The following is a 12,823-nucleotide window of genomic DNA, read 5'->3' as shown; positions in this document are numbered from 1 at the left end:
AAACAGGCTTTCTAGGGGGAGGTTTTTGAGTTGAATTTCCCACTAGTCTAAAGCCAAGAAAAACCTCTACTGCTTTTGCTAAGTAATTATAACCTTCTCTGATACATGAAATGATGTCAATATTACTCAAGTCTCACCATGACTTGGATTGTGGTCCAAATAGATTTCTAGCAAGGCATAGGAGGTCAAATGGCTGTTTCATCCTCAATGTAGAGACAGGGGTAATTACAAAATTGTGATATGGAGTGGGAAATTTTGATGGCATTTGTGGCCTGTGAAATGAGAAAAACAAAATCACAGTAATTAATTGCTAGTACAAAAATCCTAAGAAAGGCTGACTCTTCCCCAAGGTATTGAACGAAGATATTACCTCCTACTTTCAAGGGAAAGACTCTGCTGGAAACAAGGGCTAGGATGGCTTTAATTCAAAATCTCGTTTCTCGGGCAGAGATGGTGGTGAACTCTACAATCCCAGCTGTTCAGAAAGCTGAACTGTACTGTAGGATGTTCCTTCCTCATCTCAGAGAAAAGAAAACAAAGAAAGAAAAAGAAAAGAAGAAAATAACACAAACAAACAAATAAAAAAAATCAAACAGAGTTTCATTAAGAAACTGTATGTAGTTTTGCCAGCTTTCCTACAAAAGTGTTTGGGTATGCTAAGGAGTGAGGTTGTGAGACTTGATGCAGGCATGGGTCTTGAAAATAGTCTTGAGACTTCTATGACTTTCAAATCTCATAAGGTTATGTAGAGGACCTAGCATCCTTTCTTCTCCTGAAAGCAAGAAACATTTTACATGTCTGACACGTGGGCAGAGTATATGTAGTCTTTGTTTAGAGAGGGGGCCTCTAAGTATTTTGTGCGTTTTCTCTAAAATCTGTCCCCTTCATCACCTCACGACTGAAACCTTGGGTCAGTTGTTATCTAGCCCAAGACAAGCAGCACATGCCTTGATCCAGAGACAGACATAGTTGTCCTAAAAGAAGAGGCTTCCTCTGTGTCATAGGAGTAGGATCTGATAGTATCCCGCCCTGGCCCATACATAACCAATTCTCTCCAACAGACTCTGCAGTAGTCTTTAAATTGGAAGGTACACAGTGGACATGCGCTCTTATTTTGCCTTGGGCTCTGATAGTCAAGATGTACCTTGCCTTCATGGCTCAAGCAGAATGTGAAAGGTTTGTAGCTATGAAAAATGACCAAAGAAGCTTCACTTTCAATACTAGTCAGCAGGAGGGCTAGCCTAATCTGCACCGTCTAACCAATTGTACACACACTTCTTCACTCAAGCATGTAATAGTTATCAACTAAAGGAAAGCCAGCTGTCTGTAACACATACAACAGAAAAAAAAAACACAAACCAACAATAATTCAGTCAGAAGAGTTTATTTCTCACATAGATGTGGAGAACAGACACGGAGGCTGCAACTGCAGATTTACACTTGCCTCGGGGAGCCAACTGCTTGCTTGTCTAGCTGATCAGCCTGCCTCAGTGAATGGCTTCCATCCTCCAAATGAATCATAACTCAGAAAGCCTGCCGAGGTCCAACATGGGGTTCCCATTCCAAGCAGACAGCAGGAGAATCTGCCGCTGCTCCCTCCTGGCGCAGCTCCCAGACACAACTTTCCAAGAACTTCCCTATGATACTTCCACTTCAATATCTTTGGCTGTAAGTTAGTCTCCTAGCCTCCCTGTGCTTCATGGACAGCTGGGAAATGCTGCTTCCTCGCTGGGCACATTGCCACACTGAGTGAAGCTGAAATCCTGTGCCTGAGATTCAGGAGAGCAAGCTGTGCACTGTGCAACAATGAGCCATCTCTCCCACAAGTAAGACAACTGCTACTCATTCAAGGAATGCCAAGTGCTCCGAGAAGGACAAGGTGAAAAGGAGACATGGAGGCAACTAGGACATGGATCCTGATATCCAGGGACTCACTGTATGAAGAGGGGCATGGCCATGTGTGCAACGCATTTATTAAGGAATGGCTACAATTCTTCTGAACAAGTATGTCAAGGAAGTGGGTTATGTAGAAGACCACCGTCTGTTGAAATGGAAGTTTTGCAGAGTACCTGTGTTGAAAGCACTAACCTTGAAAAACAGGGAAGTTTTCTACAGGCAATCTCCCAAAGTGGTGTGGCTAAAGATGAAAGATAAGAAGATGCAACCACAATGAATTTCTCAACCTGTGTGTGTGGGAGGTGATCAAGCAATCCTTTCACAGGTATGGCCTAAGACCACTGGAAAACACAGATGTTTCCATTGTGACTCATAACAGTAGCAAAATTACAGTTCTGAAGTAGCAACAAAAAATAATTTTATGATTGGGGGTCACCACAACATAGTTTAAAGGGTGGCAGCATTAGGAAGGTTGAGAACACTGCCCAAGAGTATCTAGAAATCCTAGGCTTTGGATTTATGGGCTCTTACTTTCTTTCTTTGAAAGTAACTTCATTGAGTTGGGCTGCTTTTTAAGTGTGAAATACCTGTTGGAACTAGCCAGAAGTGGTGGCAGGAGGCCAGAAGAGAGGATCACAAATTGCAGGCCAACATTAGTGAAAACCTGTCTCATGAGAGAATAAATGGAGAGGTGGAAGTGTAGCTCAGTGGTAGAGGTCTTCCCTAATGTGCATGGGTTCCCAAGCTTAACCGTTAGCACTAAAAACAAAAGCAAGCAAACAAACAAACAAGTAAACACATAACAATATTGACTGGTGTGGTCATTGTTTAGGATGTGAAGAGAATGAAACAATGTAACTATCACTACACACTGGATATTAGTATGACCAACCCCTTGTTTGCCAGGGCTGTCCCAACTAAAATTTCCCATTACAGGGACACTTTCCCTGGGGAAAGCCCAAATGTTTGGTTTCTAGAAAGCAAAACTGAAGACTGAAGAGAGGACAGGTACAGAAGATGAAGAATAGATGCTCCCTATGGCTCCAGGGTTAGGGTAGAGGAAAAGTAATTAGACTGTGGGTGTCAGCAGACATTGTCTTCATGGCAAAAACAGACTTTCTAAATATCAGCATGGTCCCAGGCTGATATAAAAGGAGAAGCTAGTTGAGGGGTCATGTGGTCTGGTGTTGCCTATATAGATACATGGGTCACTGGACTGGCCATCATTAGCCATCACTAGCACTATGGTTTGTGGTAGTTAGTTGACCTAGGTAAGCCTGTTCGGTCAGCTATGAAGGGGTGATACTAATCCCACCCACTTCACAGAGCTGTGAGGATTTTGTGAGGTGGAGCAGAGTAAACCATTCAGAAAGTTCTAGTAGCAGTTTCATATTGCTTAACCATGGAAATGCATTGCGAGAAATGTTTTGCTGGATGACAGCATCATTAGGCAATTTTGTCATTATTCCAACACTGTAGAGTTTACTTACATAACCTGTTATATCTGCATTATGTGACCGTATGGTCTTTATGAAGCACCATCATATGTGTGGTCTGTTGTCAAGTAAAACATAATTATAAATGTTGAGCAAAAAAGCTGCTCCCTTGCCAGTAACCAAGGCTGGATGACCCATCATATGGATCTTCTAGAGACAACTGAGGATGGGTATCTGCAGATGGGAACGGTTCTTAAGGATTCCTGGGCATTTTCTTGCCAGGCGAGGGGCCTGTGTTGATCTGATTTTGTATAAAAACATTGCTGATGGGGCCGTTTCAGAGGTGGCGGCATGTGATGACTCTTGACAGACTTCCCTTGTAAAGCTCTTTAGGGCTTCTCTAAAACCCAGTTTGCTGAGCTTTGAAATGAGGAGCATCTATCTTCTCCAGGCTTTCTAGACCTGGGGTCATTTTTGCCCTCCGCTGCTTTAATGAGTCTGTTAAAGTGACAAAGTGTGACCAGCTGCGGCTAAGGAGGCCTGGGTCAGAGAGCATCTTCAGCAGCAACGCTGGGAGAAAGCCATCAGTCATGGGGAATCTGCCTTCCTCACCTCCCATTGGACCCTGTTTCGGGGGTCAAGAGATTAGAACCAGCTTAAGTACAGCAGGATTTCAGGCTAGTACCGTTGCTGGGAGGGAAACATATATATTTTTTCATTCTTTGAAAAACTGTTTCGCACTGTGTGTGGTGGTGCCCTCCTGAAAGCGTGGTACTCAGGCTGAAACAAGAGGAGCTCAAGTTTGAGGCTAACCCAAGCTACATGGTGGTTATGTGTAAAATATTTTATCCACCTCATTATTAGTGAGTGGTTCAGGGGAACCCTAAGGATAGGTTATGATGGAATCTGACACACTTGAAATGATCTTTACCTAGCAGAATGTGTTTCTTTTGAAGTGAATATGGAAAATTTACATCACAGTGAATTTTCTCCCCTGTCCCTCTGGAGCTGTCAAGTTCCTAACACTCTCATCCACTCAGATGACCTTGGGAGGTCTCTAGACAATACAAAGGATTACACTTGGAGGCATCCCACTGGCTTTTCCGGAGTCTGAGAAAATACTCTGTTAATATGAACACACTTCGGTTTGCTCTTTGATAGAGATTTGTGTTATTTACAGTTTGGAATTATTATCAACTTATTATTTTTTTATGGCTTGGCAGTTGATCTATACATTCTCTTCTCTTCAGTATGGTCCCTGTGTTGGGACTGCTGGACCAGAGGAATGATGTGTGTGTGTGTGTGTGTGTGTGTGTGTGTGTGTGTGTGTGTGTAGCCTAGTAGACCCTTCTATTTTTCTGAGGCCTATGTACTTTAAACTACTGCTGGATGCCTGTGGTCAATCTAGTCAGTCCAATACCTTGCTGGTATTGGGTGGGTTAAACCACCAACCATTTGTGGATTACATGAGGAATGAATGTAAATTACTATCACCTAAGCCAGCAATGTTCCTATGTCTACATGTTAATGAGTAACTTTTCTTATTATTGGTACAGAATAGCAACAAGAAGCAATGTAAGGAAGGAAGGGTTTATTGTAGCTGGCTGAGAGTACAATTCACCCTGGAGGGGAAGGTGTGGCCCTGGGAAGAAGAGGCAGCTGGTTGGTCACATTGTATCTGTAGTCAGGGAACAGAGACAGAAGAATTCCAGTGGTCATCCAGCAGTCTTTTTCCCTCTTCACCTCCTCCAGGAGCCCAGTCCATGGGATGAAGCTTCCCACATTCAGGCTGGGCCTTGTCTCCTCAGTTAAACTTCTCTCGTAGAAACTCCAGATACACCCGGAGTCGTGCCATTCTGTTGACTCCAAATGCCCTTGTGTTAGCTAGCTTCATGTCAACTTGACTTAAGCTAGAGTCATCTGAAAGGAGAGAGAGCCTCAACTGACAAAATGCCACCATAAGACCAAGCTGTAGGGCATTTTCTTTATTAGTGATTGATGGGCTTCCCCACCAGCCCGCTGTGGGTGAAGCCATCCTTGGACTGATGGTCCTGAGTTCTATGAAAGAGCAGGCTGAGAAAGCCATGTGAAACAGACCCATAAGCAGCACCATGCATTGGCCTCTGCATCAGCTCCTGAATTTAGGCTCAGCTCTCTTTGAGTTCCTGTCCTGACTTCTTTTGATGATGAACAGTGATGTGGAGGTGTAAGCCAAAGAAATCCTTTGCTCCGCAAGCTGCTCATAGTATTTCATCATAGCAGTAGTAACCCTAAGACCATGGTCATATTGATAAAGGAGTTTAACCATCACAACTTGTATCAACCTTACCAAAGATGTTTACCTTTAACCTGGGTCAAGCAGGACTGCTCCCTCTGAAGATTAATTTTCATGTGTTCATTCCGAATTGAGATCTGAGATTAATAGGCATTTTTTGTTGTTGTTGTTGTTTTAATCTCTTTGTCTGTGAGGTGTGTGTATGTGTGTGTTTCACATATGTAATGTGTGTTTCTGTGTGTCTGTGTGTGATTTGTTATACAATATATGTGTGCATTCATGTTTCCTGTATGAATGAGGGAGGGGTACTCATACATGTGCCTCTGAGTGTGTATGGAGTTCAGAAGACAACCTTGAATACAGGTCCTTATATTCTGCCTTTTGACACAGGGTCTCTTGCTGCTTTCTGCTGTGAATGCCAGCCTCGTTGGTCTATGTGCCTCCCTTCTCACTGCCAGAGATTACAGATAGAATTCCAGATAGAATCTGCTACATTTACCTTTACCTGTGTTCTGCAGATCTGAACTCAGGTCCTCAGGATTACACAAGCATTTTACACACCAAGCCATCTCCCAGTGAGCATGTTTTAATCAGAGTTATTCTGAGAAATGCTGGTTTACATATGCCCTTACTGTGTAACTTTTGAATGCTTGTTTTCTTTTATACCATGTTTTCTGCCAGAAAAGAGGCTGAGAAGCTGTGTCTGCTGGGAGATTTCTGAGTGTGGCATAGGGACAATGACGTGATGTCTCTAAACTGAGAGTTGGTTTCTGCATTTGCAAATAGAGAAATTAAGGTTCTGAGAGGAAATCTGCCCAAGAACTCACAAGAGGGAAACAGGACTCAGAGCCCAGGACATCCTTCCCCTGCAGGCCTGCATACTTTCATCCTTTTCAAGTTTACTTCTCTCAACAGTGAGTTTTATTTTTTCAAAAATAAAATCCAAATGTACAGCAAAGATCATATCTAAGATGCTAGGGAGGAATTTAGGGATGTGAGAACAGTAGCTTGCTCGTGTGGTCTCTCTGAGCCTGGCAGTGTCTTCTTGCTTTTCTCTGTTGTAGGCTTGAGACCAGCCCCTGGTCCTCTGTGGCAAGAGCCCTCTGATCATGGGACATTGGCGCCTTCTCTCATAAGTTCAGTCTAACGAACAGCAACTCTCATAGGTCATCTGATGTTAGTGTTGTTATTTTAAAACTCCATTCCTGAACCTGGGGGGCGTCTCTCTTCCTTAGACTCAGATATAATCTGGAGAGCCAGAGAGAATGCAGTTTAGAAACAGAAGCTGCAGCAGCAGCTGGAGAGCCCAGGGGGTGGCGGGGGTGGGGGGCTGTCTCCTTTCAGGTGTCTTAATGCTCCGCTCTCAGTGAGAGCGGAGCCTACTGGAGCTTCACTGCTTAAAGGCAAGTGGCAGGGAACAGAAATGTTTTCCAAAGAATGTTTTCCCCTGAATTGCAAAAGGAGTCCAAATTGTGCCCATGGGCGTTCTCATTCTCAGATGGCAAGCCAGTCTGAGGGAAGGCACAGCTTTCCTATGGTTCTTTGCCCTCTATTCCTTCACTGCCCAGAAGTGTGGACCTAGACAATTTATTCCATTTTCTCCCATTCAGTTTTACCATCTGGGTAATTGTGTCAGTGACCACAGAGGAACCCATGGGGATTTCATGAGTTGGGTGTTACCCACATAAGTTTCAGGCTCTGGGAGAAGCTCCGTAAAAACGCATCCTCCCTGGGCATAAAGCCTGCAGTCCATCAGCCATTTTAGAATGTACCATGGTGACAGTGGTGTGTGACTTTTCCTCTCTGCTTTCCTTCTGAGATAAGATGAGCCATGCTGTGCTTTAGCACAAAGCCAAAGGAGGGAGGGCAAGGATGACATCAGCCAGAGGGACTGGAGAGAAACCTATTTGTGTGGAGGCTTCAATAAACATGGGAGGATGAGATCATCGTACCAGCTATTTCAGGAACAGAACCAGCACCCCCAGCCAGACACAGGGGTACCTGGAAACCTGCAATTTGGCCTGACTTGAAATAATAATAATCCTTAAAGTGTATTGAGCTCCTAGCATGTGCCAAGAACCATGCATTAAATACATACTGTCTCATCTCTCTTCATTTCAACCTTACAGCACAGGCGCCATTGAGGATACGCTATCTCCAGGGCCACTCACAGGCAATGCAGTGGCATTCCCCTGAGACCCTGTGACAATACTAGTTAGGATGTTCTTTAATGTCAGGAACATAGGTTCAGATACTGAGGTTTAAAGAAACAAAAGTGAGTCTTTTGTCACCCATTGTCTCCGTATGTGTGACTGTGAGCAGACTCTTTCCTATGGTATCTAACACTATGCACTCCTTAGCATACTCATCTCTCTGCATGATCCATAGCATTAACCATCCTATCCTTATCCCTGGTGACATGAAGAAGGAAGGGGAAGGACAGGTACTGTCTCTGTCTCTTTTGCTCACATACTAAGGACAAAACCTCGAACCCTGGTCATGTTCATGTTCAAGAGAAGCATGCGAATGAGTGAAAAGTGTCTTTAGTTGCCATGGACGATAGCCACTACTAACATAATAGTGAAGAAAAGTATGCCAGTGGAGACCTATATCCTATGTCACTGTCGGCCCTGCCGTTATGCTTGCTGTTGAGAAACACTGGACAGTCTATGGCCTGGACTTTAACATTTAACACTAATGATCATTTTCAGCATAAACAAAAATAAGGATGCACCTTATCCTGAGAAACGTAAGACACAAGAGAGGTGTCTTATGCGGCTCTGAAGACAAGGAGCTAGCATGAATTAAGCAGCTATCACATTCCAATTAGAATAGTCACTTCCCACATATACCATGCAAAGAGTCTCAGCGCAACTGTTGGGAGATGCCAACACTAAGATTTGGTGAGATGAAGCAGTTTGAGCATATTTATGCATTGAGTTAAACGTCCAGGATTCAAAATTCCAGCGGGTAACCCAGAGTGGATGACTTAGTTACTCTGACTGCTGGCTTCCTAAGTTCTGAAGGGGTGTTACCTCAACAGGATTACTGTGGGATAATATGTTTTTCTACACATAATGCACTTGGGGTAGGAGCTGGTGCCTTATGAGTGCTCTACAGATGGATAAATGCTATTATGGCTGATAGTATTAATAATAGTACTAGCGTTAGCTCTCCCTTCTATCATGTTCTATCATGCATAAGACCATAATTTAGCTGTGCTAAATGATATTTTGAGAATGAAAAAGATGAAGAATGCCCATAAAGGATAGTGATCTTTTGTTCAAAGGCTTAAAAACAAAAAGACTCTTACAAAAACAAGCAAGCAAACAAACAAACAAAAACCAGGGATTTTGTTGGACTTTGAAGAAAGGATACAGTTTTAACAGGCACACGTGGCTATGAGTGTGTCTGAACTCATTCTAGGGAAAGAGATGATCTTGAAAACAGGTCTAGAGAACAGAAACAGCAAGTGTGTCATGAGACAGAGGAACAGCATGGGTGAGGACATACGTGGGAGGCAAAGCTGGGAAAGTGGGGTGGTCCAAAGCACAAAGCTAATTTAAAGAGGCTGGCCTTTTACCTGAAATCAATAGGGAGCCCTTGAAGGTTTTGATCAGTACTATGCCAGGGGAAGATTGCCATGGCAACGGTTCTGGGGATGCCTGCAGAGAGGAGTGGCTAGCTCACTCTCCAGTGCCATGGTTAAGGAAACAGGTAACAAGGATATGAATTAAAACGATGGCCTGGGAAAAGCCTACTGGAGAACAAATAAAGCCACGTGCAGAGGGAGAAGCAAAGAGAATTCATGATTGATGTGTGGTGGGATTGGCGGGGGAAATAGGAAGCAGAAGCCTCAACCCACTGCTCTTAGTGTCATACCACTTAAGGTAATAGCAGTTGATGCCCTGCCCATTGTGACAAATCACTTTATATATATATATATTTCTTGCTAGTCCTCAAAGTATTTATTTTGTGTAAGTAACACACTTACTTACCTGTGTGTTCTGTGTATATATTAAATTCAAGGCTTGGTTTAGATGATATCTTACCTAAGCAAACATACCATGGGCTACTGTAACAAAGAGGAACCCAAGTGCCTTCTTTAAACAAGTTGTATGATAATCTCTCTTCCTCAAATAGATTTAGAAGCACTTCAGACATGGCTTGAGGGCTTGAAGCTGAAGTGACATTATCATAGTTCTAACTTCTCCTACTGTCCTGAATCTAGTTGCATCTTCATAAGCCAGACTAGCAGCTCTTCTCTCTTACCATTGTGATTATAGCCACGCCAGATGAAGGGGGAAGAAAAGAAAGGGCTCCCTCCTCCTTTGAAACAATAACTCAGAAGGTGCACACACCACTTCTACTCACATTCCATTCCTTCAACTGTCTTCCATTCTGTTCAATGCTCATAGCACGTTCCTGCAAGGATGGCTGACACTTGTAAATTGCTACTGAAAAAGAAAAGATACCACCAGTCAAGAAGCAGATTTCAACAATAACAATAACAATTAAACCCCCCCCCAAAAAAACAAAACAAACAAACAAACAAACAAAAAAACGCTGACACCCTCTGCAATCCTACTGCCTTTGCCTCTATTGTGTCTACTAGTGTAGAACAAGGAACTTGGGTGAGACTTATAATTTTTCCTAAGATGTATGACAATATTATGTTAAGTATTAGAAATACGAAGTTGAAACAACATATTCTGGCTTCAAGTAATTTCTAGCCTGTGTTAGGGGGATTGAAAGGTAAAGAAACAAATGCTGTGAAGTTTCTGTGAAAAAGAAAAGCAGCCTGTGTCAGTTTCTGTGTAAGAATCTAAAAAGAAGCAAATCAGAGACTCAAAATAGGGCTCAGGAGGTCAGAAGAGACTTCTCAAAAGATGATGCTCAGCTGAATCTGGAAAGATGAGTCGCTGTGTTCCTAGGAAACCAAGCAAGGAGAGTCTTTCAAGGACAGTCTTTCAAAGGCTTCCAAGGGCAGAGCATGAGCAAAGGCAGAAGGTGGAGGAACAAACTGGCATTTGGGGTGAGGCAGCATGGAACAGGGTGGGGAATCAGATGGGAAGAGGAGACGAATAGACCAACGATGGGGTGGGTAGTGTGATGGTTCACCTCCCATATCAACATCGCTGGGTTTTGAGTCTCCTAAAGTCCTTCTGTGTTTATCTGTAAGGGTGTTTTCAGAGAGGATTACTTGAGGAGGAAACACACACAGTGAATGTGGGTGGTACAACCCAATGGTATGGACGTCTGAACTGAACAAAAAAGAAAGACAGATGTGTGACAGGATTCCCTTGTTTTCTGTTTTTGGAACTCTCCAAGTGTGAGCAATCCCACTGCCAAGGTGGAAAGTCTTTCCTATCACTGTTTCTTTGCCATGAAGAACTGCATCCTCTTCAAAGGTGAGCCAAGTCAACCCTGTTTCTTAGGGCTTTGTTAGGTATTCTGTCATGACAGAGAGAAGAAACTAAGATTTAGGTAGGTGGGAGCCAGGCTTTGGACTTTACCTTTCGTCTCATGGGAACTGGTACCCACTGAATCATTTGAAACACAGATCACTAAGGTGTTATAGGATGCGCATGATACAATGATGTAATACATTTTCACTCCTAGACACTTGATTTGGATGTCTTAAGTGGGGACAAAACTAGATGCAGGAGACAGATCTGAAGAAGCCTAGATTTTACTTAGATTTTAATGTCTAATGCAAGCATAACTTTCCATTATCTAAGACATCTCATAAATTCAGATATAAACATTTTATTTGAAATCAATTAAAGTTGAAGCTGGGTATTTTTTTTAGATTAAGAAGGCTAATTGATTTTTCTCTCATCATCAGATTTTCTTCTTGTGTTCAATTTTTTACTTCCTCCATTTGCTTCTGTTGTTTTTGCTATAAGATGAAATTTACAGTAATACAGTGTGCCTTTAGGCCTTCTGCCTTCTTTACATGAGCCAAACTATATGTGAACAGAACCAGGAACACTAATATTTCTTAGAACCGAATCACCATGCTATAAGGAAGCCAGAAGCATCTGTGGTGGTTTGAACAAGAATGGCCACATAGGCTCATATACTTGAATTATTAGTTACCAGGCATTGAAAATGAGAAAGGTTAGAAGGATTGGGAAGTGTGGACCTGTTGGGGTAGGTATATCCTTGTTGAAGGAAGTGTGCTGCTGAGGGTGGGCTTTGATATTTCAAAAGTCCATACCGGATCCTCTCGTCTGTGTCTGTGTCTGTGTCTGTGTCTGTGTCTGTGTCTGTGTCTGTGTCTGTGTCTGTGTCTGTGTCTGTGTCTGTGTCTGTGTCTGTGTCTGTGTCTGTGTCTGTGTCTGTGTCTGTGTCTGTGTGTGTGTCTGTGTCTGTGTCTGTGTCTGTGTCTGTGTCTGTTTCTGTGTCTGTCTGTGTCTGTGTCTGTCTGTGTCTGTCTGTGTCTGTGTGTCTGTGTGTCTGTGTGTCTGTGTGTCTGTGTGTCTGTGTGCCTGTGCCTGTGCCTGTGTCTGTCTATCTCTGCTTGCCTACCTATGGATAAGAATGTAAATATATCAGCTACTGCTCCTGCATTATGCCTATCTACCACCTTGCTCCACACTGTGATGGTCATGGACTAACCTCAATTAAATGCTTTTCTGTTATACAAGTTGTCTCACTCATGGTGTCTCTTCATAGCAATGGAACACTAACTGAGATAGCATCCAAACCATGGAGACATAGAGAGGAGGGGAGCCCAGGCAATTGCCACCTGTCTCTTGAACTGATAAACTAAGAAGGGAGACAAGGAATCACATCATGCTTGCAGAATCATGCAGCTAAATTATCGCAATAAAGCCAGTGGCTAAGTTTCAAGTCACTCTCAGTTCCAGCCTACACATCTCCCCCTTCTACATCTTGTGGAGCTTTTCTTCTTCCCAAATACTGCATGTGATTTAAAATGATGATTTTTATATTTCTTTAAATTATAAATTCCTATGATGTAATATGTATAGTTTGTGATTTTCCCTACTAATGGGCACACACCACAATGTAAATACGTAACCAGCTATTTAATTAATGAAAAAGTTCTGTAAGCAGCTCTCTGAAGGACACCACCCCTCTGTCCTTCGAGGAGCCTAGGGTCCACATTATCTTCAAAGTGTTGAGAATTTGAAGCCTCTTCCTATAATTGAAGCTCCAATACTTCTGAGAGAACTCTGAATCACCACAA

The 12,823-nt window shown here is 42.9% G+C and overlaps 1 long non-coding RNA gene across 8 annotated transcripts in view; it reads right to left on the bottom strand.

Annotated features, from left to right (window-relative positions):
* Window positions 1–4,908: 4,908 nt before the first annotated feature.
* Gm27242 overlaps window positions 4,909–12,823 on the bottom strand; it is a 31,835-nt gene continuing 23,920 nt past the window's right edge. For 7 of the 8 annotated variants that reach the window (XR_875391.3, XR_003951605.1, XR_875392.3 and 4 more), the window contains 2 exons: window positions 9,982–10,064; window positions 4,909–5,252 (listed from right to left, as the gene is read on the bottom strand). This is a non-coding gene — a long non-coding RNA (predicted gene 27242). The remainder of the gene's footprint in view (window positions 5,253–9,981; window positions 10,065–12,823) is intronic. The other variant, XR_384149.4, reaches the window with a different exon arrangement.

Source organism: Mus musculus, chromosome 15 (assembly GCF_000001635.26).
Source record: "Mus musculus strain C57BL/6J chromosome 15, GRCm38.p6 C57BL/6J".
Taxonomy (NCBI): domain Eukaryota; kingdom Metazoa; phylum Chordata; class Mammalia; order Rodentia; family Muridae; genus Mus; species Mus musculus.
This window is presented reverse-complemented; position numbering and strand designations above follow the sequence as displayed.